General features: G+C 50.1%; 1 protein-coding gene across 4 annotated transcripts in view; it reads left to right on the forward strand.

The window, feature by feature from the left end:
• The first annotated feature begins 1,297 nt into the window (after positions 1 to 1,297).
• LOC122920335 (fatty acyl-CoA reductase 1) overlaps positions 1,298 to 16,460 on the forward strand; it is a 68,184-nt gene continuing 53,021 nt past the window's right edge. For all 4 annotated transcript variants that reach the window (XM_044269763.1, XM_044269764.1, XM_044269765.1 and 1 more), the window contains exon 1: positions 1,298 to 1,426. The gene's annotated coding sequence lies outside the window, so the exon portion shown is untranslated. The remainder of the gene's footprint in view (positions 1,427 to 16,460) is intronic.

Consider the following 16,460-nt stretch of genomic DNA (forward strand, 5'->3'; position numbering starts at 1 on the left):
GAGGTGCAGTGACTGTGTATGAGGTCAGTACATTAGGGGGGTGCCCTCTCTGCTATGAGGTGCAGTGACTGTGTATGGGGTCAGTACATTAGGGGGGTGCCCTCTCTGCTATGAGGTGGAGTGACTGTGTATGAGGTCAGTACATTAGGGGGGTGCCCTCTCTGCTATGAGGTGCAGTGACTATGTATGGGGTCAGTACATTAGGGGGGTGCCCCCTCTGGTATTAGACGCAGTAACTGTGTATGGGGTCAGTACATTAGGGGGGTGCCCCCTCTGATGGAGGCGCAGTGACTATGTATGGGGTCAGTACATTAGGGGGGTGCCCCCTCTGATGGAGGCGCAGTGACTGTGTATGAGGTCAGTACATTAGGGGGGTGCCCCCTCTGATGGAGGCGCAGTGACTGTGTATGAGGTTAGTACATTAGGGGGGTGCCCCCTCTGATGGAGGCGCAGTGACTGTGTATGAGGTCAGTACATTAGGGGGGTGCCCCCTCTGATGGAGGCGCAGTGACTGTGTATGAGGTCAGTACATTAGGGGGGTGCCCCCTCTGATGGAGGCGCAGTGACTGTGTATGGGGTCAGTACATTAGGGGAGTGCCCCCTCTGATGGAGGCGCAGTGACTATGTATGGGGTCAGTACATTAGGGGGGTGCCCCCTCTGATGGAGGCGCAGTGACTGTGTATGAGGTCAGTACATTAGGGGGGTGCCCCCTCTGATGGAGGCGCAGTGACTGTGTATGGGGTCAGTACATTAGGGGGGTGCCCTCTCTGGTATGAGGACAGTTTATTACGGGGGGGGGGGGGGGTGCCCTCTCTGGTATGAGGCCAGTTTATTAGGGGGGGGGGGGTGCCACCTCTGGTATGAGGCGCAGTGCCCGGGAATAGCTGGGGCACGGGGATGACATATCCGCTTTCTATGCCCGCCGGGTACCGCTCATTTCCCAGAATCCTCCACTCTGCTGAGTGACATCAGCGCCTCCCCGCATCCTCCGGGCCTGACGTCACACTGATGATGCCGCACGGATCCCGCTCTTCCCGTTGCTAAGACAACCCTCCCATAATGCCTCAGGCCCTATAGGCTCGCACTTCCTTCGTATTAAGCCCCCCATATCCGTGACGTCCGTCCCCCTCCTCAGCTCATCCTGGCTCTCCATCATCATCATCACCCACCCCTTACCCAGCATCCTTCGCTGAGCCCCCCCTGGCGACGGATGGGTGGGGTCCCCCTCTTCCATTTACCAGAAAAATCATCCAATCACAAGGCAGGGTCTTCTTGCCTGTTCCATGACGTATGGTACATTCGTCCAATCAGCGTCGAGCTAGGCGTGTCTGCCGGCTGAGGGAGGGGACGGGCAGCGCGGCCTGAAAGGTGGTGTGTCAGTTGAGGAAAGACGAGAAGAGGGAGCGTTGCTGCAGCCGGGCTGAGGTAATTGCGGTTGTCAGGGTGTCGGGCGGGGTGCCCTCGAGTCACCGTGTTCTGTCATCCCCTCATGTAGCTTCTGTAAATGTCCCCCCCCCCCCATGTCGTGCCCCCTCTCATCTTGCCATTCGCCTTCACACCCCGCCTCACCTATGTGCCTTTACTCTCTGTTGTCACCCTCTTAAAGGGCAGGTCCATTCTCAAGGAAATCTAAAAATCTCCATGTAATATCAGCCTCTGACTCGACACCTGGGAAAGCTGGGTGACCACTCTCAGGGCTGCCATGACAGACAGACAGACCCCTGGGAAAGCTGGGTGACCACTCTCAGGGCTGCCCTGACAGACAGACAGACCCCTGGGAAAGCTGGGTGACCACTCTCAGGGCTGCCATGACAGACAGACAGACCCCTGGGAAAGCTGGGTGACCACTCTCAGGGCTGCCATGACAGACCCCTGGGAAAGCTGGGTGACCACTCTCAGGGCTGCCATGACAGACAGACAGACCCCTGGGAAAGCTGGGTGACCACTCTCAGGGCTGCCATGACAGACAGACCCCTGGGAAAGCTGGGTGACCACTCTCAGGGCTGCCATGACAGACAGACCCCTGGGAAAGCTGGGTGACCACTCTCAGGGCTGCCATGACAGACAGACCCCTGGGAAAGCTGGGTGACCACTCTCAGGGCTGCCATGACAGACAGGCCCCTGGGAAAGCTGGGTGACCACTCTCAGGGCTGCCATGACAGACAGGCCCCTGGGAAAGCTGGGTGACCACTCTCAGGGCTGCCATGACAGACAGGCCCCTGGGAAAGCTGGGTGACCACTCTCAGGGCTGCCATGACAGACAGACCCCTGGGAAAGCTGGGTGACCACTCTCAGGGCTGCCATGACAGACAGTCTATGGATTGGATGGTTGGCTCTGAAAAACTTTATTCAGTGCTGTCAATTCCCCCCCCACCCATTATAAATGGGGGGGCTCCCCATCTCGTACCGTTCTGCCATCATTATTTCCACCCACTGGAGCTGATGGGCTGAATGTCAATGGAGTACAGAGGAGTGTGGCCAGGAGGAGCTATAGAGGAACGGTGATTTGTACTAGTGATTATACATCGGCCATTAAACTGCACCAAAACCGCAAAGGACGCCCCCTACGGACTGGGCTGTGCACATGATGAGGGGCAGTTTCATGTCGAATGTTGCCCGGCACATGTGGTGCCGCTTATCTCGGGTGAAACCCAGAATCTGACCAATCCGATTCATGATTACCCTGGATGGAGGGCGGTTGATTTGCCCCCCTATGGGCTGAATGATGCCCATTGGGGAAAGTAGAGTGTGGCCAAGAGGCACTACAGAGGAACGGCGCTTTGTATTAGTGCTTATATATGACCCATAAAACTGCACCAAAACCCCAAAGAACGCCCCCTACAGACAGGACTGAGCGTTTTCATGTCAGGTGTTGCTTGGCATCTGTGGCGCCGCTTATCTCAGGAGAAACCCAGAATCTGATTCATGATTACCCTGGATGGAGGCGGTTGAGTTGTCCCCCTTATGTCCGTGGGGCAAAGTAGAGTGTGGCCAAGAGGCGCTTTGTATTAGTGCTTCTATATGACCCATAAAACTGCACCAAAACCCTAAAGAGCTCCACCTACGGACAGGACCGTGCTCCCCATGAGGAGTGTTTTCCTGTCAAGTGTTGCTAGGCACATGTGGCGCCGCTTATCCTGAGAGAAACCTGGCATCTGCCCGATCTGATTACCTGGGATGGAGGGCGATGAAATTGTCCCCCTATGGGCTGAGTTATGTCCGTGGAGAACAGCAGAGTGTGGCCAACAGGAGCTACAGAGGAACGATGACGACTCTTTGTATCGGTGAATGGCAAAGGGCCCCCATGCTGACGGTAGGTTCAGTTTTTTTTAGGTTTTGAGGATTTTTTGCCAAAGTGGATGCAGCAGGGGAAAGGTATAAATCCCGATTCCTTTCCCATCCATTTCTGGCTTTGACTGAAAAATCTGCCCCTAAACCTCCTAAAAAAAAAACAAAAACCAGTGTGAACCTACCCTTATAGGTAATCCAGAAGAGCAGACCCTACGGACAGGAATGTGCACGGGGCGCCATGGGGATCAGGTGGCGCCGCTTATCTCGGAACAAGCACAGGATCTGTAATCTAGTTCATGATATCCCTGGATAGCGGAGGGCGGTTGAGTTGTCCCCGTGCGGCTGGAGTTTTGTAGGTCAGAATAACTTACCTCTTGGTCATTCACGTCTGCCGTCTCCTTGGCCCCTCCTCCTTTCTCCAGATTACTTAGCACCCCCCCCCATCCCACCTGTGCAGTGCCTTCGTTGCCTTCGTTAAGGTTCTTGCAATATCTGTGCCTGCGACGACCGCCTAGATATCAGACCATGCTGGGAGTTGTAGTGTCATTGCAGACGCTGGCTTGGGACTCGTGTATCTGCGATCTTGTGTCTATCCTTGGGGCGTGTTTTTATTGGCGTTTACATAGGATTAGGAAGGATTTACATGATTTAATGACCTACTTTGGGCTATGCTAAACCACATTATATGGCCACTGTGAACTCGTTTTTATTGACGCCGGTCGTCGCCTGGACGCGCCTTTCTCCATGCGATCGGGTCGATCATCTACATGGGCTCCTTCTAGACCCGCCTCAGATGTTGCTTGTGGTTTATGGTGCTTTGGAGGGGTTTTTCAATATTAGGCCTCATGAACACGATCGTATGTCAGCAAAATACGGATACTGGCCGCGTGCCTCCCCCACTTTCCTCTGTTCCTGTTGGGCTTCATGCACACAACCGTATTTTATATCCGTGTCCGATCTGCATTTTTTTGCGTATTGCACACAGGCCCATTCCTTTCTATGGGTCCGCTAACCCCCCCCCCAAAAAAAAAAAACGGGTTGTGCACATACCCATGTCTGTTCCGCAAGATTATAGAACACGTCCTATTCTTGACCACTGACTGCATGAGGTCTTCTGGAAGGGGCTGTTCTTGTTTGCGGATGCGGAAAGAACACGGATGACATCCGCGTGCTGTCGTCCAATTTTTATTTTTTTGTGGCCCCGTAGAAATGAAGGGTGGCCCGTGTGCCATCTGCATCTGTGATTTTGGCTCAGTCCCATTTGAGTGCACGTGGATGAGCGGCAATACCTGACACTACCTGAGGGAAAGAGTGGCGCTGTTTCTGGGAGGAAAAAGCAGCTACAGGATAGATGCGTCTCTTACCGTTGGCACCTCGCCAATCATAAGAGCGGGGTCCCTTTTTTCACTGCATGATCGCAGTGAGGCGTCTGAATATGCGGTGGTTCCATCAGCTCCACGGACGCAATGAATGCTGTGACTATGCAGTAAGGAGAAGCTAGGGAACTCGGGGCCCCTATTCAATCGATGTGGTGGGGCCCCAGCAGTCATGTGGAACAGTAATAAAGGTCCTTTTAAAGAGAATTTGTCACCATTACATTAAATAATTGTATTTCATATGAAATGACAGTTATGGAGTGTTTGTTCTTCTGACTCTTATGTTGTGCCGTTCATCTATTATTCCTGCTAGAAGTACGGCTGACTTGGGGTGTGTCCTTGCTTGGTCCAATCGGTGCGGCCAATGTCAGACTGTGCGGAGACCCCCCCCCCCCCCTTTCCTCCTCCAACTGGCAGCATCAACTTCTAGTAGGAATAACAGAGAAACAACATAATGTGGCCATAAGTATAGATGCTCCAGTATTGCTATTACATGGGAGCGCTCCATGGCCATATTGCGGATCCGCAATACACGGGCACCGTTCTGTGTGCATTCCGCATTACTGATGCGGACCCATTCACTTGAATAGGTCTGCAAATCCGGAGATGCGGAACGGAAGCGCTACGGAGTGCCTCCGTGGGGTGTTGTCCCCTACTTCCGTTCCGCAAAGAGAGAGGCCATATCCTTTCTTTTTGCAGATAGCGGACCCATTAAAGTGAATGGGTCTGCATTCGTGATGCGGAATGCACACGGAACGGTGCCTGTGTACTGCGGGTCCGCAATACGGCCACGCAGCGCGTTCGTTTGCAGGAGGCCTAACACAGACATATCAGGAGAGGCGATATTTCCTCTTTCACATCCACACGGGGACTACTTTAGGGTCCATTCACACGTCCGTAAGTGTATTGCGGATCTGCAGAACACGGACACATGCCATGTGCACCTATAATAGACAATGCCTATTCTTGTCGGCTATTGCGGACAAGAATAGGACATGTTTTGTCATACAGACGTCTGAATAGAGCCTTACAGTGGAAAATATCCGTCGCAGAGTGGTGGAAATATCCACAGCAAAATCTGCATCTTTTCCATTTGCTGAGGGTGAAATCCACAGGATAAACTGACAGGCTGCCGACCTAGAATCTACACCGCAGTTCAGCTTTTGCGCTGATTTATTTATTGATTTTCTTTTTCTTTCTGCAAAATACCCACAATTCTGTCCTTTTGTGGATGTACCCTTTAAAGGGATATTCATGGCCAAGATTGAAATACCCATCTTGGCGTTGCGGAGACGGCTGAGTCGTCTGTGCCGCCCTAGTTAAGCAACTCTCATAGAAGTGAATAAGTGTTACATAAACCGCATAACACGGATCGCTCTGCTGCTTTAGTGACCCCCGGCCGTATCCGGCCAGCCCAGGTGAGGGTTAGGCCTCTTGCACACGAGCGTTGTGCATCATTCCGTGCATTGGGGACTGCAATTTGCGGTCCCCAATGCACAGGCAACGTCCTTGTGGCGGCCAGGACGGATCGAGACCACTTCAACTTGATCCGTCTGCACCGCAAAAATAAATAAATAAATAATAATATATAACCATTCATTGCTCTGCTAGATTTATATCAAGCTGACAGCTCAGGGGGCATGACCTTTCTGCTGGCGCTCAGGGGGCGTGACCTTTCTGCTGGAGATCTCTCCCTATCGCAGCTCTGGAGGCAGTGGAAGGATAAGACAGCATGTGCGGCCATCTCGGTGAGCAGGACAGAGAAATAAGAAAAGAACAAACAGCAGGTGGCGCTATACAAAAGTATTCAGATCCAGGGGCTGGTTTGAAAACTGTAGAATGGTTTTCGTGGGAAAACCCCTTTACCTGCAGGCCATGGACAAGAGTGGCGACGTTTCTGCAAATCTGACTTCTTAATCTCCACCGATTTAATCTTGTTCTGTGGCCGGTCAGCCGCTGCGCTCGTGATCACAGGAGGCTGTGCTCCGCCACGGGCTGTAACTTAGTGGATGAATCAAATCTCTGGTTCTAGAAATGTGATTACACCGCTGGACGCCGCCTGCGGAGCTTTGGCTTGCCATGCTAGCCGTCGCCCAGGTGCGTCACGTTAGAAGAGAGAGGGTCAATCCACCATAAGCCTTGGGTGACTTGTAATGCGTTTCGGGTCAGCTGCAAAACGCACTGCGCAACATGTTGCTCAGGCGAGTATTTCCTGGAAGATGTGGTTTCTCTACAGAAAAGCACTTTTTTTTTTCCCCTGTCTAAAGGCTGCGCCCACGCCTGTGATGCCGCGTCCCTGTGAGCATGCATTTGCACATATGAGGGCACATGGACTTGGCATCATATGGACTTGACGGCAGTGATGGAATAGATGGGAATCGTGTTCTTAGACTCCCAAAATGTACTTTTTGCTTTTTTATTTTGTTTTTTACTGTGCTGATATTGACCGGCGGGGCAGATTTAGAAATTTGCAGCACGTCCATTGTTTGCGCAGATTTGCGTTGCAGGGGGTGATGTCGGCCTCAATGTCTGCAGGTAACGCACGCGCATTTGGTGCAGAAATGCAGAGAAATCCTCTCTCTAATCTGTCAGGAATTTCTGGTTTGAAAACCCTACCTGTGCGCAGGTATCCTTAGGCTGCATCTTCACATAGCAGAAATTGAGCATTTTTTTTTTTTTTCCATACAGATTCGTGGGCGGCAAACCGCAGCAATGTTACAGTAGCGGCAAATCTCATTGACGCGCTGCCTGACGCTACCCCTGTAAACGGACCTGCAGTTGGGTTCTGAAATCTGTAGCATGATCGTCCTGTCTGAGGATTTTCACCTTTTTGCAGCACCCAGGGGCGATACGTGCTACAGATCTGCACCAAAATCCACACGTAAAATGGATTCAATGTGAGAATTGCCACAAAATCCGCTTTCTTTTTATTTTATTTTTTTAAATCTTGTGTTGGTGTACCCTTAGGCTTCTAGTTTGGCAAGGTTGGGTTTGTACTGTGCGATTTCGGCTGCTTTCACACTGGCGTTTTGGCTTTCCGTTTCTGAGATCCGTTCAGGGCTCTCACAAGCGGTCCAAAACGGATCAGTTTTGCCCTAATGCATTCTGAATGGATAAGGATCCGCTCAGAATGCATCAGTTTGCCTCCGTTCAGTCTCCATTCCGCTCTGGAGGCGAACGCCAAAACGCTGCCTTGCTGTCCGGCTGACGAAACTGAGCCAAACGGATCCGTTTTCTATCCGGTCAGAGAAAACGGATCCGTCCTGGCACACAATGTAAGTCAATGGGGACGGATTCGTTTTCTCTGACCGGATAGAAAACGAATCCGTCCCCTATAGACTTTCAATAGGGTTCATGACTGATCTGTCTTGGCTATGTTACAGATAATGCAAACGGATCCGTTCATGACGGATGCATGCGGTTGTATTATTGTAACGGATCCGTTCAAAACACAAGTGTGAAAGTAATGAAGACTGTCAGGCAGTCTCGCAGCATCAGCCGGCACCAGGTCCTAGCGGTGAACCCGGATACTTCAGGCCACTACCTGCCCCTTCGTGTTGACCTCTTATTTTCACTAAATTGGGAAAATGGATATCAATTCAAGGTTAGTTTGGGGGGCGGGGGAAGGGGGTTGTGCAGCCCCTTTTGGCTTTTCAAGCGCGTGAAATATGGATTCCTTATACGTCTCTCCCTAAGCCGGGCAGAGCTGATGAAAGCTAAGGAGCGCTCTGAGCGCCGCTTCTGTCCCATTCTGGATGGTTGTTATTCAAGCAATCGCCTTGCTCCTGTCCCCCCTCGCAGCATGTCTGTTTTTATTAATTATCGTACTTGTATTACCCATGAAATGGCAATTCTGGAGCATCTTTTCTTAGAACTTTGTGTTGTTCCCTTCCTCTGTTAATCCTCCTGGAAATTAAAAGGAACCCTCCAGTTCAAGAAAAAAAAAAATCATGTTAACTGGGGAGGAAAAGGAACACCTGCTACTAGGGGTGGGCGATATGGCCTAAAATCTATATTGCGATATAATTTTAAGCATGTGCGATATGCGATGTATATTGTTGGGGGGGGGGGGGGGGGGTGTTAAAAAAAAAAAAAAAAAAAAAGTTTACTTTTTATTTAATAACTATTAGCCCCCTTAAGGGCTAGAACCCTTGTCATATTCACCCTAATAGAGCTCTATTAGGGTGAATAGGACTTTACACTCTTCCTGCTGCCCTGTGCTTTGTGCACACAACAGCAGGGAGCTGACCATGGCAGCCAGCCTCTGATCAGCCTCTCCCTCTTATCAGCCCCTTCTTGTAACTCAAACCCCCCCCCCCCCCCCCCCCCTCCCCAGTATTATCGGTGGCAGTGGCCACAGGGTCCCCCCCATCATTGGTGGCAGTGGGCAGTGCGCCCCCCCCCCCACCACAGTATTGATCATTGGTGGCAGGGGCCCCCTTCTCCCCCCAAATCATTGGTGGCAGCAGCAGTTCTGATCGGAGTCCCAGCAGTGTAATGCTGGGGCTCCGATCGGTTACCATGGCAGCCAGGAGTCACGCTACTGAAGTCCTGGCTGCCATGGTATGTCAGTAAGCAGCATTATACTTGCGTGCGCCGTGGCCGCCGGGCGCTCCTTCTTCTGTCTGTGCGTCACATTGCTAATGCTTATAGCATTAGCAATGCGCCGCACAGACCTATGAGAAGGAGCGGCCACGGCGCACGTGAGTATAATGCTGCTCACTTACGTACCATGGCAGCCAGGACTTCAGTAGCGTGACTCCTGGCTGCCATGGTAACCGATCGGAGCCCCAGCATTACACTGCTGGGACTCCGATCGGAACTGCCGCTCCGTGGTGATATCGCAGTCCGGCGATATAGGTGATGTGCACAAAATCCATATCGTGGTACAAATTTATATCGCATATCGCCCACCCCTACCTGCCACTGTCTTACAAATTTTTCCATTGCAGATCCACCAGTTCCTGGGCTCCTCTTCTGCCGTCCAAGATGACCGCGGCGCCTCTCCGACTACCTGGTGCACAATGTGTATTGGGTAGTCCCCGACACTTCCTAGCTCTGGCCAGTCCAAGAGCGGGTTGGGACAAAAAGGTAGTGTCTCAGACTACCAAATGTACAGTCTGAAAAGTGGTGTAAGGGTCCATTCACACGTCCGCATCCGTTCCGCAAATTATGCGGAACAGGTGCGGACCCATTCATTTTCATGGGGTCCGGAATGTGCTGTCCGCATTTGCAGATCTGCACTTCCGGATCCGCAAAAAAAAAAATATTCTATTCTTGTCCGCAATTGCAGACAAGAAAAGGCATTTTCTATGAGCGTGCCGGCGATGTGCAGTCCGCAAAATGCGGAACGCACATTGCCGGTGTCTGTGTCTTGCGGATCATCAAAACACATGCGGACGTGTGACTGGACCCTAACAGTCTTGGATGTAAGAAGAAGAGTGAATGGGGCACCTGTGGGTCCTGGCATTACCCGGCTATGCTGAATACAGTGAACTCCGGCAGGCTGTTCATCCGCTGGGTTTTGAACGCTGATATGAACATACCCCTTAGTACTGTTTTTTTTTTTTCCCCCCAAAGTTATTGCAGTTTATTTTAATACCTTGACAACTAAGTCTTACCTTTCACCTTGTCAACGAGGTAGGTGCCTACACCGTCTGACCTGTTGGACGTGTGCCCCACCCTTTGGTTGTCTTTAGACGTTAGGCCGACGTGTCCCGTCACTCACAAGATGGCTTTGTGCATATTTTTTTTTTGTGTAGGAATTGTACACAGAAATACTTGAATTTTTATGTAGGAGATTTTTAAAATTTAGGGGATGATACCTCCATAATATGGCAGGAGAGTTACTTCGGGGACCCTCTGGCATCTGCTGGTGGTCGGGGCATACTGGAAACTGCAGGATAGCCACAGCTTGTCGACTACTGCTATAGAATAAGAACAGAGATTTTTGCAGTGCCGACCCCTTGCAAAATAAGGTTGCATCAGGCAAACGCGTGTATCCCACCGCCCCCCCCCCCCCTTTTTTTTTTTTTCTTTTTCTTTTTCCCCTCTCTCCACATTTTATACTTTGGAGTCTTGCATCATTTTGTGTAAAGTGTCTTTCTGCCTCTCACTACTTTGATGTGAGACGTCTTCCAAGGAGCTTTTTGAAGAAGTGTTCCACTTTAACCCTTCAGCTTCTGGGGCTTCAGCCGCAGTCTAGCGTTTTTTTTGCCCTTCGGCAGAGCCGGCCAGAACCTGAGCGCTCAGACATTTGTGCCGCCCTGTGATTCTCTCGCGCCCGCTGTAGATGTAACATTAATGTAATTCTTGCTGACTCTGCCATGTGTTTTGTTCCTCGTTCTATCGGCCCCTGAAATTCACAGCATAATCCTTGGCGCGGCTCTGGTTAACGGTGTCTGTACAGACTCGGGCGATGCATCGCTATACAGGGATTCCCATCCGGAAAGTACATGGCATCCGGCAAGAATATCAAGGCTGTGTACACACCTGCAACCGTTTATTATTTTTATCCATTTGGTATTTTTTTTTTTTTTTTAAAGTAACTTTCCAAATGGCATTGGTTGAAAACCATGTACCGTTTTGAGTGTACAGCTCCTACGCAAACCTTTGTGGTTACAGACTGCAAACAGGGCGGATGTAGTCGGATCCTGCAGTCGTGTGTTATTCCTTCCATTGAAAGTAACGTTCAAGAAAAAGCAGAGGGATGTAAGGGGGTATGACTGCAGGATCAGACTACGCAGAGTTTGTTTGTAGTCTGTAACCATGGAGACATCTAGGACCTTACACGAGCTACAGACCTAGTGTCAGGTTATTTAGGATCAAAAATATGTGAAAAGTTGCTTTATTTTTTTGAAAAGGGATTTCTGAGATTTTTTACTGATGACCTACCTTTTGAATAGGGCATCAGTCTCTGATTGATGGGGGAGGTTAACACCCGGGACCCGCGCTGATCAGACCGGAGTAGACACCGTACGCTGTATAGCGGCTGTGCTTGGTATCTCAGATCGGCCCCATTCACTTCAATAGGGCTGGGCTACGCCACGTCACCGATGAAATTGCCGTCACATGGCTTGGGAAAAGCTGCGAGACCCTGTGCCTTCTCAAACTGCTGATCGGCGGGGGTCTTGAGGATAGGTCATCGGTTAAAAATTTAAATCTCGAAAAAACCCTTGAGCAATGGAAAAAGTTGGTTGCCGACGTGTTCACACCCATTTGCTGGCTCACGTCCATCAGAGACTTATGGCGTGTCTTGTGGATATGGTGGGGATACCACTCTATTCCTGTGTTATATAATGAGAAGATCACCACTTTGTGTATTGATTTATAACCATTTTCAAGATCTCTGCTTGCTGCTGAAGAATTTGGACTTTATTTTTTATTATTATTATTACAGTTGAGTATTTTTTTATTTTTTTTAAATAGTATGCGCTCTAGACAATCCTCGTTGTGCTAAATACCATCATTGGCACAAATATCGCCTGCTCTGATTTGCTACAGTGTATCGGAGCATGAAATAATCGCCGTTCTGCCGTCCAGGCTTAAGATTGTAAATGCTGGGGCGTGTACATGGCCGAGTTGCGCACCTCCGTGTGAAACTTCTTATGGAGGCTTATGTCTCCCAGGCTCATACAGGATCTGTGGGGGTGGGGGGTAGTGACATGTTCCATCACACGCCTGCAGAGGTATGTACAGCATACCTGAACATAGCCCTGGTCAGATGTCTTCATGTCGACAAGCTCGTCCAGGGTGTATGTTCCATCTTTAAGAAGCAACTGTATAAACTTTGATGCAGGTTATGATCCCACAGAACATTAAATTTTGGTGTAAAAAAAGGTCCCCAGCGACACCTGTAATATGACTTGCTGGAAAGCATACAGTGGCATGCCGAGGATTTAAAGGGGTTGTCCAGCCATTCACAAGGGATGGCCTATCTGATTGTCAGGGATCCAATGCTCCGCAGATCATCTACTCGATAGTAAATCGGGTGCTTCACCGCTATGTCTGCAGTGCATGCAGCTGGTATGGGAGTTAAAAGAACAGCAGAGTAAGTCTGCATGCTGGGAGTTGTAGTTTCATAGCAGCTAGAGTGCAGAAGGTTGAGATCCCTGTTCTAAAAGGATTATTTCCATCTGAAACATATCCCATCTACCGGAAAATGCTATAAATGCCCTATGGGGACCCATGTCTGAGTCGCCCGCACATCAAAATAACCAGGACCCCCATTTGCTAATGCAAACAGCTGAAATGGCTTCAGTGCAGTGGGAGCGGTTTTTCCGTACGTCCCACAAACGTCAAGGGAAAGACCTGAGCCATACATTGACAAATGGAGGTGTAGGGGTTTGGGAGTCAAGTGTGTCAGAAAGGTCCTTTGGATCTGTCATGAATGTTTTACTTGCCTATTAAGGCCTCTTGCACACGAATGTTGTGTGCCCGTGGCCATATTGCGGCCCATGTGCACTCTGCATCACGGATGTAGACCCGCATCTTCGTGAATGGAACAGAAATGCTACGGAGTGCTTCTGTGGTGGTTCTGTCTGCGCCACCGCACCGCAAAAAAAATAGAACTTGGAAAGATATACTTGCGTAGCGTACATTCCAATATTTGACAGCATTTCTGCACCACGTGGGCCGTTATAGAGCGTACATAGGATGCAGGGTCTCCCCCAGCAGTCTATGGGTGTGGGCGTACCGAGTGGAAGAGCCAACAACCAAATAAGCCACGTTCTTCTCTTCTGCTTGCGGCTTTGCCGTGAAATAGACAGAACTGCTCATAAAGCATCCCGCGCAAGGAAAAATAAAGTCTTGCTATTATTATTATTTTCACTGCTGGTAGTGTCCCCGACGGCCCAAACTGATGATGATCATCTCGCGGTCCTGCCAAAATGCAGGATTTAAAGCCTTGCCTATAGCCGACTGACGGAGCTGCGGCTCCTGAACCCCGGAGCACGTCGCCTACGTGGAGGTGTTCCATTCTGAAATATTGCAGTTTTACTCCGCACCCTGAGCCCTCGCACTTCTCATTTTGACCTCTGCCGTGATTTTTCATTTTGAATGGTGTGGTGCCACTCTGCGGAGCTAAACCACAAGCGTACTCCCACCGCGGTTTCCCGAAGTGGCAGCACGGTAACCGCGGTTAGATCTGGAAAGCTGCACGTGAAAAATCCTCAACCGCATAAACCGTAGCACGGCCTCCCATTGAAAACGATGGGAGGTGGTTTCTGCGCAGGTGCTGTGTGCTTAAACCCCTGCCAATAATCTGACGTGTGAACATGACCCTAATACTTCTGTCAGTTTTCAGCTTGTGCCGTGTACGCCGAGGGCGGGGTGAGCAGGCCTCTCCTAATGAGACTGGATTACAGGTAACTCCTCTGTTATAAAGCTAGTCATCACTGACTGTAGACGACTGTTGCTGCTCACCTGCCGTCCCTCCCTGCACAGAGCCTGCCCACAACACTCAGGCGGTTCTTCCTTGTGGGTGCCTGATGCAACTGTGGTGCCAGAGATTGGCTTTGCAACAGGTCAGGCAAGATAGCTGCCCCTATAGGTATGTAAAAAACTTTGGAAATGAAAATAGATTTTAAAAACTGTAATTTTTATTTTTGGGGGACATTTTTAAAGGGGTGTTTTCCAAGACTTTAATACTGGTGAGCTATCCTCAGGATAGGTGGTGGGGATCTGACCCCCGGGACCCCCACCGATCAGCTGTTTAAGAAGGCACTTTGGTTTAGGAGCAGCTCAGCCCTACAGAAGTGAATGGAGCTGAGGGCAAAACCAGGCACAGCCAATATACAATGTACAGCGCTGTGCTTGGCAGGCTGCGAGAAGGCAGTGGCGCTCGCAGGAGATGGTCGGATTGCCATGATCCTCACCCCGCCAGTCTACAGAATAATGGCTTATTTTCTCAAATTTGCATGGTGGCGCTCCCATCCACCCACTGTGCAGGGGTCTGTAGCATGATGCCGTTTACTTGAATGGGGGTTAAACCCCCTCCCCCAACAATAGTAATGTCAATGCAGATTAGTAGGATATGCCATTATAAGATGGGCGTAAAGCTTTGTTGGGGACGTCCAGATTCAGGAGGAAACTGGACAACGCAGGATCTACCTGCAGTAAAGAAGTAGTGATCATTACTTGGCAGATCATGCGGGTCTCCTGGCTGTAGCGGTGACGGTACATAGACACATGACTGCTGCAGCCAATCCCTGGGCTCTTTAGTGCACCACTGAGGCCAGTGATTGGCTGCAGCAGTCACGTGTTGCCAGTATATTACAGCTGCAGCCAGGAATACCTGAGCAGGATCTGCCAGTTGGGTCCCCTGTGTTGTCTGGATTCCTGCTGAAACCAGACAACCCCATTAAAATAAAGTGAGTCTGCCGAATGCAGAGGCAGAAGGCAATAAAGGTTTGTCAAATCTGCCCTTTGAATTCTCCCTCCAAGGTTACAGGTAGCTCGTTACTAGATGCCGTCTTTCCAGAAACTCTTGTCTGTCTGGCATTGTGTGTAACACAATAGTATAATCCGAAGCACCCCAGAGTCATGGGCATGGCTGCCTGTCAGCCGGTTACATTCACTTTCCAGGAATTAGAAAATCTCATCCAACCTGTAACTCCAGTCCTTAAATCTGCTTATCGGATTTACTCTTTACCACCCGGCAGTGGAGCGGCTGTAAATGGCCCTCTAGACAAGCGTGGCACGCTCCTGCTCCTTTGCCAGCTTATTAAGCCAGTTCTGTGCCACTGACGGCCAAGTGGTCTTCTCCCAGTGTAGGTTCATGGTGTACAGTATGTGTGCCCTGTATAATCCGGGGCAACGGGGGCGTTACTGTTACACCTAGAGGCTCTGCTCTCTCTGCAACTGCCGCACCTTTTGCACAGGGCCAAGCATGACAACTTTTACACTGCCAGGCCCTGTCAAAGTACAGAGGGTGCGCTAGTTGCAGAGAGAACAGAGAGAACGGTGTTACGGTAATGCTCATTTGCATATATTAATACATAATTTTTCTCATCAATGCGAGCACATATGAACATGGGACCAACACAGATGCCTTCAGCTGCCAAGTGCACATGTAACAGGTCAGCCAGTGTCATAGGTACAAATCTGCTGACGGATGCCCTTTTTTATATAATTGATGCCGTCGCTTGGTTCCACAGCTGAAAATATCGATTTGCCAGTAATTTGCAGCCTGGGAAACCACCAATGACTCTGCTGTTGTGCTTGTGTTCTCAGCAGAGTATTTTATTGCTTGGCGTAAACCCTTTTTTTGCGGCTTGGATGCGGACCCATTCATTTCAATGGGGCTGCAAAATGCAGACAGCACACCGTGTGCTATCCACATCCTTATGTCCGTTCCGCGGCCCTGCAAAAAAGAACATGTCCTTTTGTTTGATTTGCAGATAAGAATAGGCATTAAAAATGGATGTAACACTAACGTTCTCCTTATATTTTGCGTATCTGCGTTGTGCAAAATACATATATTCGTGCTAATGCACTCTAATTCAGTAGATTCCAGGTCTCAATGCGTTCTTGGTGCCCTGGCCGATCAGCCATTTGAAGAGGCTGGTGGTCATTGCGGCCCCCTCCTAGTCCAGCCATGTTGCATTCATCAGTCACATGGTGTAAGAGCAGCTGAGACCTGCACAACCGCTATACATTGTACCGCTGTGAGGAGGCCTAGGTGCCCAAACGGAGCAGGTGCAGGGTGCGGGACCCCAATGATCCGATATTGACTACCTATCCTGAGGACAGGCCATCAGTATTTAACTCCTGAAAAACCCCTTTAAATCAGC

This window comes from Bufo gargarizans, chromosome 10, assembly GCF_014858855.1.
Source record: "Bufo gargarizans isolate SCDJY-AF-19 chromosome 10, ASM1485885v1, whole genome shotgun sequence".
Classification (NCBI taxonomy): Eukaryota; Metazoa; Chordata; class Amphibia; order Anura; family Bufonidae; genus Bufo; species Bufo gargarizans.